Source organism: Schistocerca serialis, chromosome 6 (genome assembly GCF_023864345.2).
Source record: "Schistocerca serialis cubense isolate TAMUIC-IGC-003099 chromosome 6, iqSchSeri2.2, whole genome shotgun sequence".
In the NCBI taxonomy this organism is placed as follows: domain Eukaryota; kingdom Metazoa; phylum Arthropoda; class Insecta; order Orthoptera; family Acrididae; genus Schistocerca; species Schistocerca serialis.
In genome coordinates, this window is record NC_064643.1 from 210,511,956 (window position 1) to 210,525,135 (window position 13,180).

A 13,180-nucleotide genomic window follows, 5' to 3' on the forward strand; every position below is an offset into this window, starting at 1 on the left:
ATGAAACAATATAACATTTTTGTTTCGCTTTCATGATTGACAAACTTGATTATTCCAAGAATCGCATAAAGAATTTCAACAATGTACAGTGTACATTTCATTGCTGACAGCTGTCTGAATTGGTTAGTGTGTCGCTTGCGACTGAGGACGGAAAAACGGAGTTTCGTGCTGTTACTAAACATTTTATTTTAAAGGGTTGAACTGCCACACAAATCAGAACAGAATTGGATCAAGTTCATGCGGACTCTGCACCATCACTGAATACCATTTCCTTTTTTTGTACAGTTGAATTTCAATGTAGTTGGACAAGCGCCGAAGACGAAGCGCACTCGAGCTGTGCAGTTGAAGTCAGCACAAAGGAAACGATTGACAAAATGACATGGTAAAACAACACCACCGAATAAAAACTCACGACATTGCTGAAATTGTAGGCATTTCGTTTGAGCGAGTGCATAATAGCCTGCACGGAGAAATGGCTATGAAGAAGCTGTGTGCGAGGTGGATACCGCGATTGCTCATAGTTGAACATAAAAGCACTCGGCACAGGATTTGAATACAATGTCTGGCGATGTTTAACCGCAATCCGCAACACCTTTTGCATCGATTTCTGACTGTTGATAAAACCTGGATCCGTTAAAACGCAACCAAAGGCAAAACGGTAGTAAAACAATGGAGAAAGGCTGGTGAAAGTGTACCGAAGAATGCAAAGGTCATTTTGTCAGCTGGAAAGTTGAGGGCCACTGGTTTTTTTTGGGGGGGGATTTTCAGGGTATAATCCTCATAGATTACTTGGAGAAGGGCAGAACTATAACTGGATCCTGTTGTGATTCATTGTTGGACCGTTTGAAACTTGCATTGGCTGGAAAAAGACCAAGGTTGGCACATAAAAATGTGCTATTTCGCAAGGATAATGCACATTCCACTCATCAGCGATAAAAACCGCGAAAGTGCATGTACTGGGCTTTGAAATGCTTCCTCATTCACCTTATTCACCAGAATTAGTCGCAAGTGACTTCTTTCTGTACCTCAACTTAAAACTTTGGCTTGCTGGGCAGAAATTTTCATCAAATGAGGAAGTAATAGTTGCAGTCAACGAGTGTTTTGCAGAGTTTCACAGAAAGTATTTTTCCGATCGACTGAAAAAGCAGGAGGACTGCTGGACAATGTCTATATCCCTCAAAGAAGACTGTTGAAATGATAATTAAATCAAGACAGGCGTTAATATACATCAAAGGGGACAGTGAAAATGTGTGCCCCGACCGGGACTCGTACACGGGATCTCCTGCTTACATGACAGACGCTCTAACCATCTGAGCCACCGAGGGCACAAAGGAGAGTGTGACTACAAATCGAAACCAGCTGCATTTCGACCGCCATCTTGTCCACTGCACTACAGAACTGTTTGTGACTATCGATATTCAAATCGAAACCAACTGTATTTCGACCGCCATCTTGTCCACTGCACTACAGAACTGTCTGTATCGTGTTTCCAAGTTAGTGCTATGTTAGTAACAATTTGTGAACAGTGACCAAGAGAGCCACGGAAATGGAAACATCGCAACACATCACAACGAGACTGCCTCGCCAGAAGATCAAAGTGAGTGACCGTTACAACCCATTTTCGTGCAAACATCAGTCCAGCTTCCAAAGTGTCGCCTTTTACTAAATTTTCTCTTCTTCCTCAGGATGACCACAGCATTTACGAAAAGACTAAGTAATGCCATTTAACCTGAAGACGAGGTTTTACCTTCGAAACATGTCGCTAAATATATAAGTAATACAAAGTTTGTGACTGGTAGCAGTAAATTTAAAAAAACCTTTACATATTTCTTGACAGTCACGGTGAAAAATAGTCAAAATGGCTTCAAATTCTTTTACTGCAGTTGCTTTTCTTGTTTCGATGAGTTGTCCTAATTCTCAAAATATTCGAAATTTTTTGAATATCCTATGCACCTAAGAGAAAAGGCCGTACATTTTTACGTGAGGTGGCGTATTTTGCAACGTTTGCAAATCTTTTGTATCAACATCGTCATTGAATTCAAGACAGCGAATCAACTTACTTATAGACTGTTCAGAACCTATCAAAATCAGAAGAGTGGCCTCTTCTGCGACAGTGATGTATTTAGCTTGAGTGCTGGACATCGCTCGCAGTGATTTCACATTCGTATATGCCGCGTCTCGGGACTGTAACTGAAGTTCACTGCGGTGGGGACGGCTAATTAAAGACGACCGCGCCGTCGCCTTCGGCGCTACACAGAATGACGTGGTGGCCAAGACGTGAGACGCAAAAATTAAACGACGGATTCTGTCAGCGATACGATGCGGCATGAACATAAAAATTTACGAGGATATAACCCGACCAGCCAGTGGGAGCATAAAAAATGTTGCAGGACCCAGGAATGCCATTCCCTGTGTTAATACTGATAGTACGCGGTGGCCGAGCAGTTCTAGGCGCTTCAGTTCGGAACCGCGCGACTGCTACGGTCGCAGGTTCGAATCCTGCCTCGGGCATGGATGTGTGTGATGTCCTTAGGTTAGTCAGATTTAAGTAGTTCTAAGTTCTAGGAAACTGATGTCCTCAAATGTTAAGTTCCATAGTGCTCAGAGCCATTTGAACCAATACTGATAGCCAGGATAACTGCAGAAACGAGCTTTACTGGCCGTATCTAACCAGATTACGATGTTTCTCTTTGTATGCGTACTTTACCAAAAGAGGATGCTATCAAGATAGCTCTGGCGCACTGGAGAGTGCGTGACACACAAATTGACATTTCTGATAGCCTTGTGGCTGATATCTTTGACATTCCAGACCTCACTGCATAATATGAACCTGGTTACAGTTCCCACTGAATCTTGTGGCTAAATTGTACAACATAATAAATCTTTAATCTTTTTATCCCCTTTATACATTGTGGTCAGAAACAGTCTGAAAAGCTTGTAAGTGTGTTGCAGGTTAGGATATGCTGAGAAATAATTCAGAAAAAATTTCAGTATGTTGTGTCGTTTCGAGTTAATTAGCACTGAAGTTAGTGAATCATATCGCTGCGTGCGCAAGTTCAATTAGCCTGCCAGAGACGTGTTCTTCGTTTGGTTTCCTAAAACCATTTAAGAGAGCGATACAAAAATTGGATATGGGACGGTAGTAAGATTGAACCCGCGCCAAAGGCTGAGCAGCCTCGTGCGCTATCATCTACGCTATGAGAATAACTGATAATAATTTTATATGGTGGACCTATTGAATTTGCGCGCGCAACCGCCTGATAGGCTGACTTAAATGCTAATTAACTCCGAAATGGCGCTACGTAACGAATTTTTTTCCTAACAATTGTTTCTTAGCACAACCTCCTCCGCAACACACTTACGAACTTTTCGGACGGTTTCTGATCACTGTGTATATTTGCAGAGATCAACTGGTGTATAAGGCAGAAATTAATGTGAGTTCGCAAGCTGAATCACGAAGGTACATGAGCACAGCTGCTGTGTGCATAATATTACTTTGTTGATATTACGCGTATCATAGTTGTACAAGGACATTTCTGCACTGTGACACAACGAGCTATTAAATACCGAAGATTGCACAATCCAAAATTACAAAAAATAGTGTACTGTTACGAAAGAAATAAATATTTCAGAGTATAAAACTCGTTCCCTGACATTATATAAATTGTGTAATCATAAAACAGAAAAAAGCTTGTCTCATTGTCTCATCTCATTTAAGCCGATTCAAAAACAATGTTTCAATTTTTTTTTTTTTTTTTTTTTTTGTTAACACTTCCCTCTTTTGCGTCTTGACCCTATGATCGACATGAATACCTTCATCACTGCTTCACTCAGACTGCCTCCGTTCCATTAACAAATCGCTACAGCCATAACTTCATAAAATTTCGGTTATTTATGTTTTCCCCCTTTCACGTCACGATTTAACTCATGCTCATGGGTTCTTCGGTAATTCCTTACTAGAATAATTTTACGTTTATCAACGAAAAAATAGAAGTGTAGATGATCAGTAATGTCGCCTGATTGTTCCATGAATACGCTTAGCTTGGAATCGGTTTAGTTTTGCTAGCATTGAAACATTCCAAATAAGACAATGGACGTTCGGAAAGATCATTGTGTTACATTGTAGAAGTATCAGCCGAAAGAATCTGCAATGCAGGGAGTGAGAAAAAAATTTCTTGTCCAGAAGGTTACGTGAATGCTGTCTTTTTATCAAAAAGGTATACACAAGAACCTTTGAACAAGATATTTAATATTGTCTGGATGCAATGTACAGAAAAATTTTCATACTTTCGTGACTATGAATGAAAATTCGATCCACCATAACCTTCCTATGCTGAAATAACAACTAAAACCTCAACAAAGGCCTTTGATGGTCCACGAAAGAGGGTTGAAGGCTGTTTTATTTGGCAGAGATATAATGGCCACTGGTTCTCTACAGATCGCAGGATGTATACCCAATACGTAGAGTAAATGGAGAATTGATCTCTCTCATGCACCGATACTGGATCATCTGAAACAACACTTGCCGAGAAACGACCAAACTTCCCACACAATCTTGACGGTGTTCTCCCCCCAGACAACGCCACAAACGAATCAACAATTTACAACAGTTTTTCATCACCTGGTTGTGAAAGTTTCTATTTATTAATCATGACTGGTTTCGGTTCTCTGCGAAAACCATTATGAGATCGTGTGGTCCGTGTATAATGTAGAATTTAACCGCATATGATACAGGGGCCGCAAGATCTGAAGATGATTTTCGAAGAGAACCGAGGCAGACCGTAGAAAGAGCTGTGAAAAATGCCATGATTGCCACCAAGAGCAGCAGATAAAATTTCTTTTTTCTGATAAACAGTTTCTGTCCGCTGATCATTATCAGGTTCACAAAAGCATTTCGAACATCATATTAGGGGCTATAAAATCATTTGCGTCAGCTAATAAAATGAAATCCCTGAATTCGTCACTGTTGGCAGACACTAGTGTAAATGACATCGTGAATCAAACAGTACAAGACAGTACACTGTGAGTATGTAGAATGCCTCAGCTACCAGCGCTAATGCTGACTGTTGATGTAGCACATGTAAGTGCACTGCTGGCACAGCTTATGATTGAGGATGTAATTTGTATTACTGTGTTACAGCAGTGACGAATTCATGGATTCTATGTTATTATCTGACGCCGATGGTTTCAGTAATGCTTAATATAATGGTGGGCCAACGGCCTTGCCGCAGCGTTAACACCGGTTCCCGTCTGATCGCCGAAGTTAAGCGCTGTCGGGCTGGGCTAGCATTTGGATGGGTGACCATCTGCTCTGCCGAGCGCAGTTGGCAAGTGGGGTGTACTCAGCCCTTGTGAGGCAAACTGAGAAGCTACTTCATTGAGAAGTAGCGGCTCCGGTCTCGGAAACTGGGAGAGCGGTGTGCTGACCACATGTCCCTCCACATCCGCATCCAGTGACGCCTATGGGTTGAGGATGACACGGCGGCCGGTCGATACGGTTGGGCCTTCATGGCCTCTTCCGGAGGAGAGAGAGAGAATATATGATGCTGCAAATGGTTTTATGAAGCTGATGGTGGTCTGTGGACCGAAACTGGTTGGTAACTAAAGACATTTGATCAGCAGCACTTTGCGGTAATCATGACATTCTTCAAATATTGTGAGTTGTAGGGTTTCACCTGCTGAAAATACACTCCTGGAAATGGAAAAAAGAACACATTGACACCGGTGTGTCAGACCCACCATACTTGCTCCGGACACTGCGACAGGGCTGTACAAGCAATTATCACACGCACGGCACAGCGGACACACCAGGAACCGCGGTGTTGGCCGTCGAATGGCGCTAGCTGCGCAGCATTTGTGCACCGCCGCCGTCAGTGTCAGCCAGTTTGCCGTGGCATACGGAGCTCCATCGCAGTCTTTAACACTGGTAGCATGCCGCGACAGCGTGGACGTGAACCGTATGTGCAATTGACGGACTTTGAGCGAGGGCGTATAGTGGGCATGCGGGACGCCGGGTGGACGTACCGCCGAATTGCTCAACACGTGGGGCGTGAGGTCTCCACAGTACATCGATGTTGTCGCCAGTGGTCGGCGGAAGGTGCACATGCCCGTCGACCTGGGACCGGACCGCAGCGACGCACGGATGCACGCCAAGACCGTAGGATCCTACGCAGTGCCGTAGGGGACCGCACCGCCACTTCCCAGCAAATTAGGGACACTGTTGCTCCTGGGGTATCGACGAGGACCATTCGCAACCGTCTCCATGAAGCTGGGCTACGGTCCCGCACACCGTTAGGCCGTCATCCGCTCACGCCCCAACATCGTGCAGCCCGCCTCCAGTGGTGTCGCGACAGGCGTGAATGGAGGGACGAATGGAGGCGTGTCGTCTTCAGCGATGAGAGTCGCTTCTGCCTTGGTGCCAATGATGGTCGTATGCGTGTTTGGCGCCGTGCAGGTGAGCGCCACAATCAGGACTGCATACGACCGAGGCACACAGGGCCAACACCCGGCATCATGGTGTGGGGAGCGATCTCCTACACTGGCCGTACACCACTGGTGATCGTCGAGGGGACACTGAATAGTGCACGGTACATCCAAACCGTCATCGAACCCATCGTTCTACCATTCCTAGACCGGCAAGGGAACTTGCTGTTCCAACAGGACAATGCACGTCCGCATGTATCCCGTGCCACCCAACGTGCTCTAGAAGGTGTAAGTCAACTACCCTGGCCAGCAAGATCTCCGGATCTGTCCCCCATTGAGCATGTTTGGGACTGGATGAAGCGTCGTCTCACGCGGTCTGCACGTCCAGCACGAACGCTGGTCCAACTGAGGCGCCAGGTGGAAATGGCATGGCAAGCCGTTCCACAGGACTACATCCAGCATCTCTACGATCGTCTCCATGGGAGAATAGCAGCCTGCATTGCTGCGAAAGGTGGATATACACTGTACTAGTGCCGACATTGTGCATGCTCTGTTGCCTGTGTCTATGTGCCTGTGGTTCTGTCAGTGTGATCATGTGATGTATCTGACCCCAGGAATGTGTCAATAAAGTTTCCCCTTCCTGGGACAATGAATTCACGGTGTTCTTATTTCAATTTCCAGGAGTGTACATTAAAATGGCTTTGTGATGCAGACGTGAAGAAACCTGTTATAAATTATAAGGATAATAATACGACTATTTCACAGTTTAAAAAATACAGCACTTGTCACCATGAAGAAAGTTGTAAGTAGGCTGTTTAGGTTTTTATGTTGGTAACGCCAGGTAGCGCTCTGTATGAAGATCACTGACTGCGCTGTGTGCAGTCTGTGGTTGGTTGGACTCATTGTTGGAATATTCGCTAGTGTGTAGTGTTGGGCTGTTGGATGTGAACAGCGCGTAGCGTTGGGCAGTTGTAGGTGAGCCGCCAGCAGTGGTGGGTGTGGAGAGAGAGACGCCAGAGTTTTGAGAGGTTACTATGAGCGGACGATCTGGACGTGTGTTCGTCAGAAAAAGGAAATTTGTAAGACTGAATGTCATGAACCGATATATATATTATGACTTTTGAACACTATTAAGGTAAGTACATCGTTTGTTCTCTATCAAAATCTTTCCTTTGCTAATTATGCCTATCAGAAGTTAGTGCCTTCAGTAATTAGAATCTTTTACTTAGCTGTCAGTATTGGCGCTCGCTGTATTGTAGTAATTCGACTAACAAAGATTTTTGTGAGGTAAGTGATTCATGAAAGTTATAGGTCATTGTTAGTCAGGGCCATTCTTTTGTAGGGATTATTGAATTCAGACTGCGTTGCGCTAAAAATATTGTGTGTCAGTTTAGTGATGATTAGAATAAGTAAAGAGAGACCTGTCGGAGTATGTTCAGTTTGGCTCAGCTGTTTGAAAATCAAATAGGGTAAGAGTTTTTCCAGCACTGTCATTCTTTACATTCAAAGAGGTCGTTTCAAAGTGTGCCAATTTGGACATGATATGGTTCGCACCATTCAACCTCAAGTGAGTTCTCTCGTTCCAGAACTTCTCGGGAATAATTTACGATAATATAAGGAGTATTTTGTACAAGGGACATTCAATAAGTAACGCAGCACATTTTTTCCGTCGGCCAATTTAGATTGAAAAAATGCGGAATTTGTTGTGGAACATCGTGTGATATTTCCGTTTCAGGACCTATAGTTTGATGAAGTTCCGACTTCATAATGGCATCTGTGGAGGAGGTGCATTCCAGCAAGAGAGATGTCACTGAGTTTCTTTTGGCGGAAAACCGGAGCATCGTAGACATCCACAGACGCTTGCAGAATGTCTACGGGGACATTGTAGTAAACAAACGCGCGGCGAGCCGTTGGGGCGAAGTGCCCGTCATTATCGCAACATTGGACTGTTCTTCCTCATCCACCCAACAGCCCGGATCTCGTACTTTCCATCTGTTTGGCTCAATGATGGATGCACACCGCGGAAGCAGTACGTTGATGGTGTGGAGGTTGTTGACGCAGCATGATGTTAGCTCCGACGTCGACCAGTAGGGTGGTACCATGCGGGTATATAAGCCCTGCCAGTAAGGTGGCGTAAGGCCGTTGCGTTGACGGAGCTTGTGTTGAAAAATAGGGTTAGTAGCTAAAAGAGTGGAGATTAATACGGTGTATTGGAATCTTGAATAAAACCAAACTGCTTTCAGTAAAAAAAAAATGTGTTGCGTTGTTTATTCAAAGCTTCTCGTATTTTAACAGGGCTGAGAAAAATGGAGGCTCTTTGGATCAGCCGTCAGGATGTATGATAATTAATAGTGACAACTGACACAGGTGAAAGCACACAGTACAGGAAGCAAAAGCGTTCCAGAACACATTGGTCCGCAATCGAGCCGTTTTCGAGATGACTACAAACGTGTGGTTGCCAGCCGCCAGTGACTTCAGCGAAAATTTCCATTTAAGTCCCCGCGTAATTGTTCTCAAATTTCTTCGACGGCCTACGTTAACATGTACGTACATTTTATTGTACATTCGTATCTGTCAAATGACGTGTGCCACACGTCGCCTTCCCTTTTTCATCACCTCTGGCGTGAGTTACGAATTCTTTCAGACACCCCTGGATCATTTCGTAAAGCCTGGCAAGACTGTACAATTTGCAGCGCCAGTTCTTCATGACAGTACTGTACACTTCTGAGATGACCTCAGACGGTAAAATCCAGAGGACTGAGGTAACGTGATGTCTGAGGCCAAGGTACAGGCCCTGCTCGATCTGTCCATAGTGCGCAATATTGGCGCTTCTTACACCAGCAGTAAAATGTGGCTGTATCTCGTCGTATGTGTACCACATTATCTAACTGTGGTATCGTCCAGAGATCACGGTGCCACACTAAAGTCGACAACGCGAATCGATGCCACAGACATTAGCGAGGGTTCCCTGCAATCCGCCCCACGCCCAGGTTCCCGGGTTCGATTCCCGGCGGGGTCAGGGATTTTCTCTGCCTCGTGATGACTGGGTGTTGTGTGATGTCCTTAGGTTAGTTAGGTTTAAGTAGTTCTAAGCTCTAGGGGACTGATGACCATAGATGTTAAGTCCCATAGTGCTCAGAGCCATTTTTTTGCAATCCGCAACGATGTATGGAAGGCGTTCCAGGAAACCACGCCTCCCCTCTCCACACAGCAGCGCCCTCACGTTGAGGTCTTGCTAGCAAGAGCTTTGCCCCAGTTCGAGACCTGAGCTACAGCAGGTAACATCATCGTCTAGGACCAACGAGAAGTTATACTTTCAGACGATCTTGTGATGTTGTTAACGTTGAACACTGTACCTCAAGAGAGCAGTTTGTTAATTTGTGCATCAAGTGATGTTTTGCTAGTCGATGGCAGTTGTAAATTATCTAGTACTCTTGTGACAAACACTGTGTCAAAATTAAGTAAGTCTTTTATTAATTCATGTAATAAAATGAACTGAAATATGTTCTAGCGTGATGAACCTTCTCGCAGAGCAATCAAAAGACCCGCAGTTGTGGCCGAATGACAGTAGTTTCTTCTGCTCACAACACCAGCCATGGACTACGGATGGAATCTGAGCACAGTCAGAAGCTAACTTAATCGTAAATACGTAGGTGCTATCTAGGACAATATTTCATACTGAAGTCTGTGGCGCACAGCTCGTTATGGACCCGCATTTAGTGGAACGTTTTGGCTTCTACTATTTTACACTATCACTCTTGTCAGCTCTTGCTATCAACTACATATCCCCTGTAAATTCGTCGAAGAAGGCTATGTTGCCTGGAAAAAATTCATTTCCCTTCAGGGCCCTCATACAACTATAATTGAATGCATTCTCTCTCTCTCTCTTCTTCTTTCTTGCTTTTAAGGTTCCGTACCTCAGTCGGTGGGAATGGAACTCTTGCAGAATCACTTTGTTATCCAGCCGTCTATATGTCTGTCCAACTATTGGAAATCCTTTTTTTTAAGGAGCGGGTGGACGTTTTACCTTGAAATTTCGGACACATATTAAAGTCTACGGTTCCTTGGCGATGTAAAAAATTGAAGCTTCTAAGCCAGTCGAATCAAAAGATACGGACGTTTATGTCACATATTTTTGACATTGGGAAACCCACTCATCAAAACCAATGTGGTACTTCCTGTTCACCCAGAATCATGAAATTTGGTAAGAAGCAAAGTTTAACCGTACAACTAAAGGAAAAAATCCTAAAATCGTTAATTTCTAATTATAACAAATGAAAATGTTTTGACATTTGTTATCTGACTGTCCGTCTGTCCAAATATTAAGACCCCTTTTTCTCAGGAACAGGGAGACGTATCAAGTTGAAATTTATTTCATAAACTAAGATCTATAGCAACACGTCAGTGTAATAAATGTAAGGTTCCAAAACACTGCAATCAAAACATACGGACATTTACATCGCTTACTTTGATACTTCCAAACTCGCTCATTAAAACTTATATGGTACTTGCCTATGACCTACAACCGTAAAATCTGGCAAGAAGCAAGGTTTCGCTGTATAAGTAAATGAAAAAATATCCGAAAATTGTAAATATTTAATTATATTACACGAAAAAAAATTTTTTGTATTTTGTTGCCCGACTTTCCGTCCGCCTGTTGACACCCCTTTTGCTCAGGAGTGGATTGACGTGCCAGATTGAAAATACGTCACATACTAAAGTCGATGATCACTTCTCAGTGTCAAAACTTTAAGCTTCTAAGTGAATGTAATCAAAAGATACGTCTGTTTACACTGAAGCGCCAAAGAAACTGTTATAAGCATGCATATTCAAATATAGATATATGTAAACAAGCAAAATACGGCACTGCAGTAGGCAACGCCTATATAAGACTACAACTGTGTGGCGCAGTCATTAGATCGGTTCCTGCTGCTACAATGGCAGGTTATCAAGATTTTAGAGAGTCTCAAAGTGGTTTTACAGCGGCGCTCGATCGATGGGACACAGCATCTCCGAGGTAGCGATGAAGGGGGGATTTTCCCGTTCGACCACTTCACGAGTGTACCGTGAATATCAGGAATCCGGTAAAACATCAAATCTCCGACATCGCTGCAACCGGAAAAAGATCCTGCAAAAAGGGATCGAGGACGACTGAAGAGAATCGTTCAACGTGACAGAAGTGCAACCCTTCCGAAAATTGCTGCAGATTTCAACGCTGGGCCATCAGGAAGTGTCAGCGTATGAACCATTCATCATCGATATCGGTTTTCTGAGTCCAAGGCCCACTCGTGTATCCTTGATGACTGCATAACACAAAGCTTTATGCCTCGCCTGGACCCGTCAACACCGACAATGGACTGTTGATAACTGGAAACATGTGACCTGGTCGGACGAATCTCATTTTAAATTGTGTCGAGCGCATGGACGTGTGCGGGTATGGAGACACCCTCATGAATCCATGGACCCCGCATGTCAACAGCGGATTGTACAAGCTGGTGGAGGCTCTGTAATGGTGTGGGGCGTGTGTAGTTGGAATGATATGAGACGCCTGATACGTCTAGATACGACTCTGACAGCTGACACGTACGTAAGCATCCTGTCTGATCACCTGCATCCATTCATGTCTATTGTGCATTCCGACGGACTTAGGCAATTCCAGCATGACAATGCGACGCCCCACACGTTCAGAACTGCTACAGAGTGGCTCCAGGAACACACTCCTCTGAGTTTAAACGCTTCCGCTGGCGACGAATCTCCCCAACCATGAACGTTATTCAGCATATCTGGAATGCCTTGCAACGTGCTGTCCAGAAGAGATCTCCACCTCTGTTACTCTTACGGATTTATGGACAGCCCTGCAGGATTCATGGTGTCAGTTCCCTTCAGAACTACTTCAGACATTAGTCGAGTACATGCCACGTCGTTTTGCGGCAGTTCTGCGTGCTCGCGGGGGCCCTACAGGATATTAGGTAGGTGGAGCAGTTTCTTTGGCTCTTCAGTGTAATTCCCATATTTTATACATGCAAACTCACTCATCTAAATATATAGGGTACTTCCCGTTGACCTAGAATCATGATATTTGGTAAGAAACAATGTCTCTAGTACAAGCAAAGGAAAAAAAACTCAGAAAATTGTTAATCTGTAACCATATTACAAGCAAAAAATTTTTTTGTCATTTGTTATCCGACTATCTGTATCTACTTGTATCGGTAAAAAGCAAAAATCGCAGATATTCTCGATTTCCAGGATAGATGAAGTGTTTATATACATAATTAAGTTTGTACGGAACCCTCGATGCGGGAGCCCTGCTCGCACTTACCCGGGTGTTTTATATATTGTAATACGTGCCGAAAGTACTTCGTGCAAAACAGTTAAATCAGACTTTGTACAGAAACAAAGGAAATGCAGGTATCCACGAAAATGAATGTGAAACTGAACACTTCCAGCTGGGCTCAAATTGTGTTGTTAGGGCGTTGTACAGTGTCAGCATCCCGCCTAGCAACGAACAGAGCTGGATGGGGATCGTAACGCGGTTCCAGTTCTGGCGCAGACGTCATAGCCGACTAAGAGGGGACTGAATAGCGATGCTGCATCCGTAAGCCTACCCCCGCCAACTCACCCCTCATTATATAACCTCATTTACGTAAGCTTTGCTAGCGACCGGTGAGAATCAGCCAAGAACCACGGTTTCCTCTTTTCCCACGCTGCATGAAGCAGTTCGCATATTCGGCTGGAAAACCGATCTGCCGATAGGTCT

At 44.2% G+C, this 13,180-nt stretch overlaps 1 protein-coding gene and 1 pseudogene across 1 annotated transcript in view; one reads left to right on the forward strand and one right to left on the reverse strand.

The window, feature by feature from the left end:
• Positions 1 to 13,180, reverse strand: part of LOC126484757 (monocarboxylate transporter 9) — a 694,178-nt gene that overhangs the window by 352,897 nt on the left and 328,101 nt on the right. The window lies entirely within an intron of this gene.
• Positions 5,213 to 5,330, forward strand: LOC126485371 (5S ribosomal RNA; annotated as a pseudogene).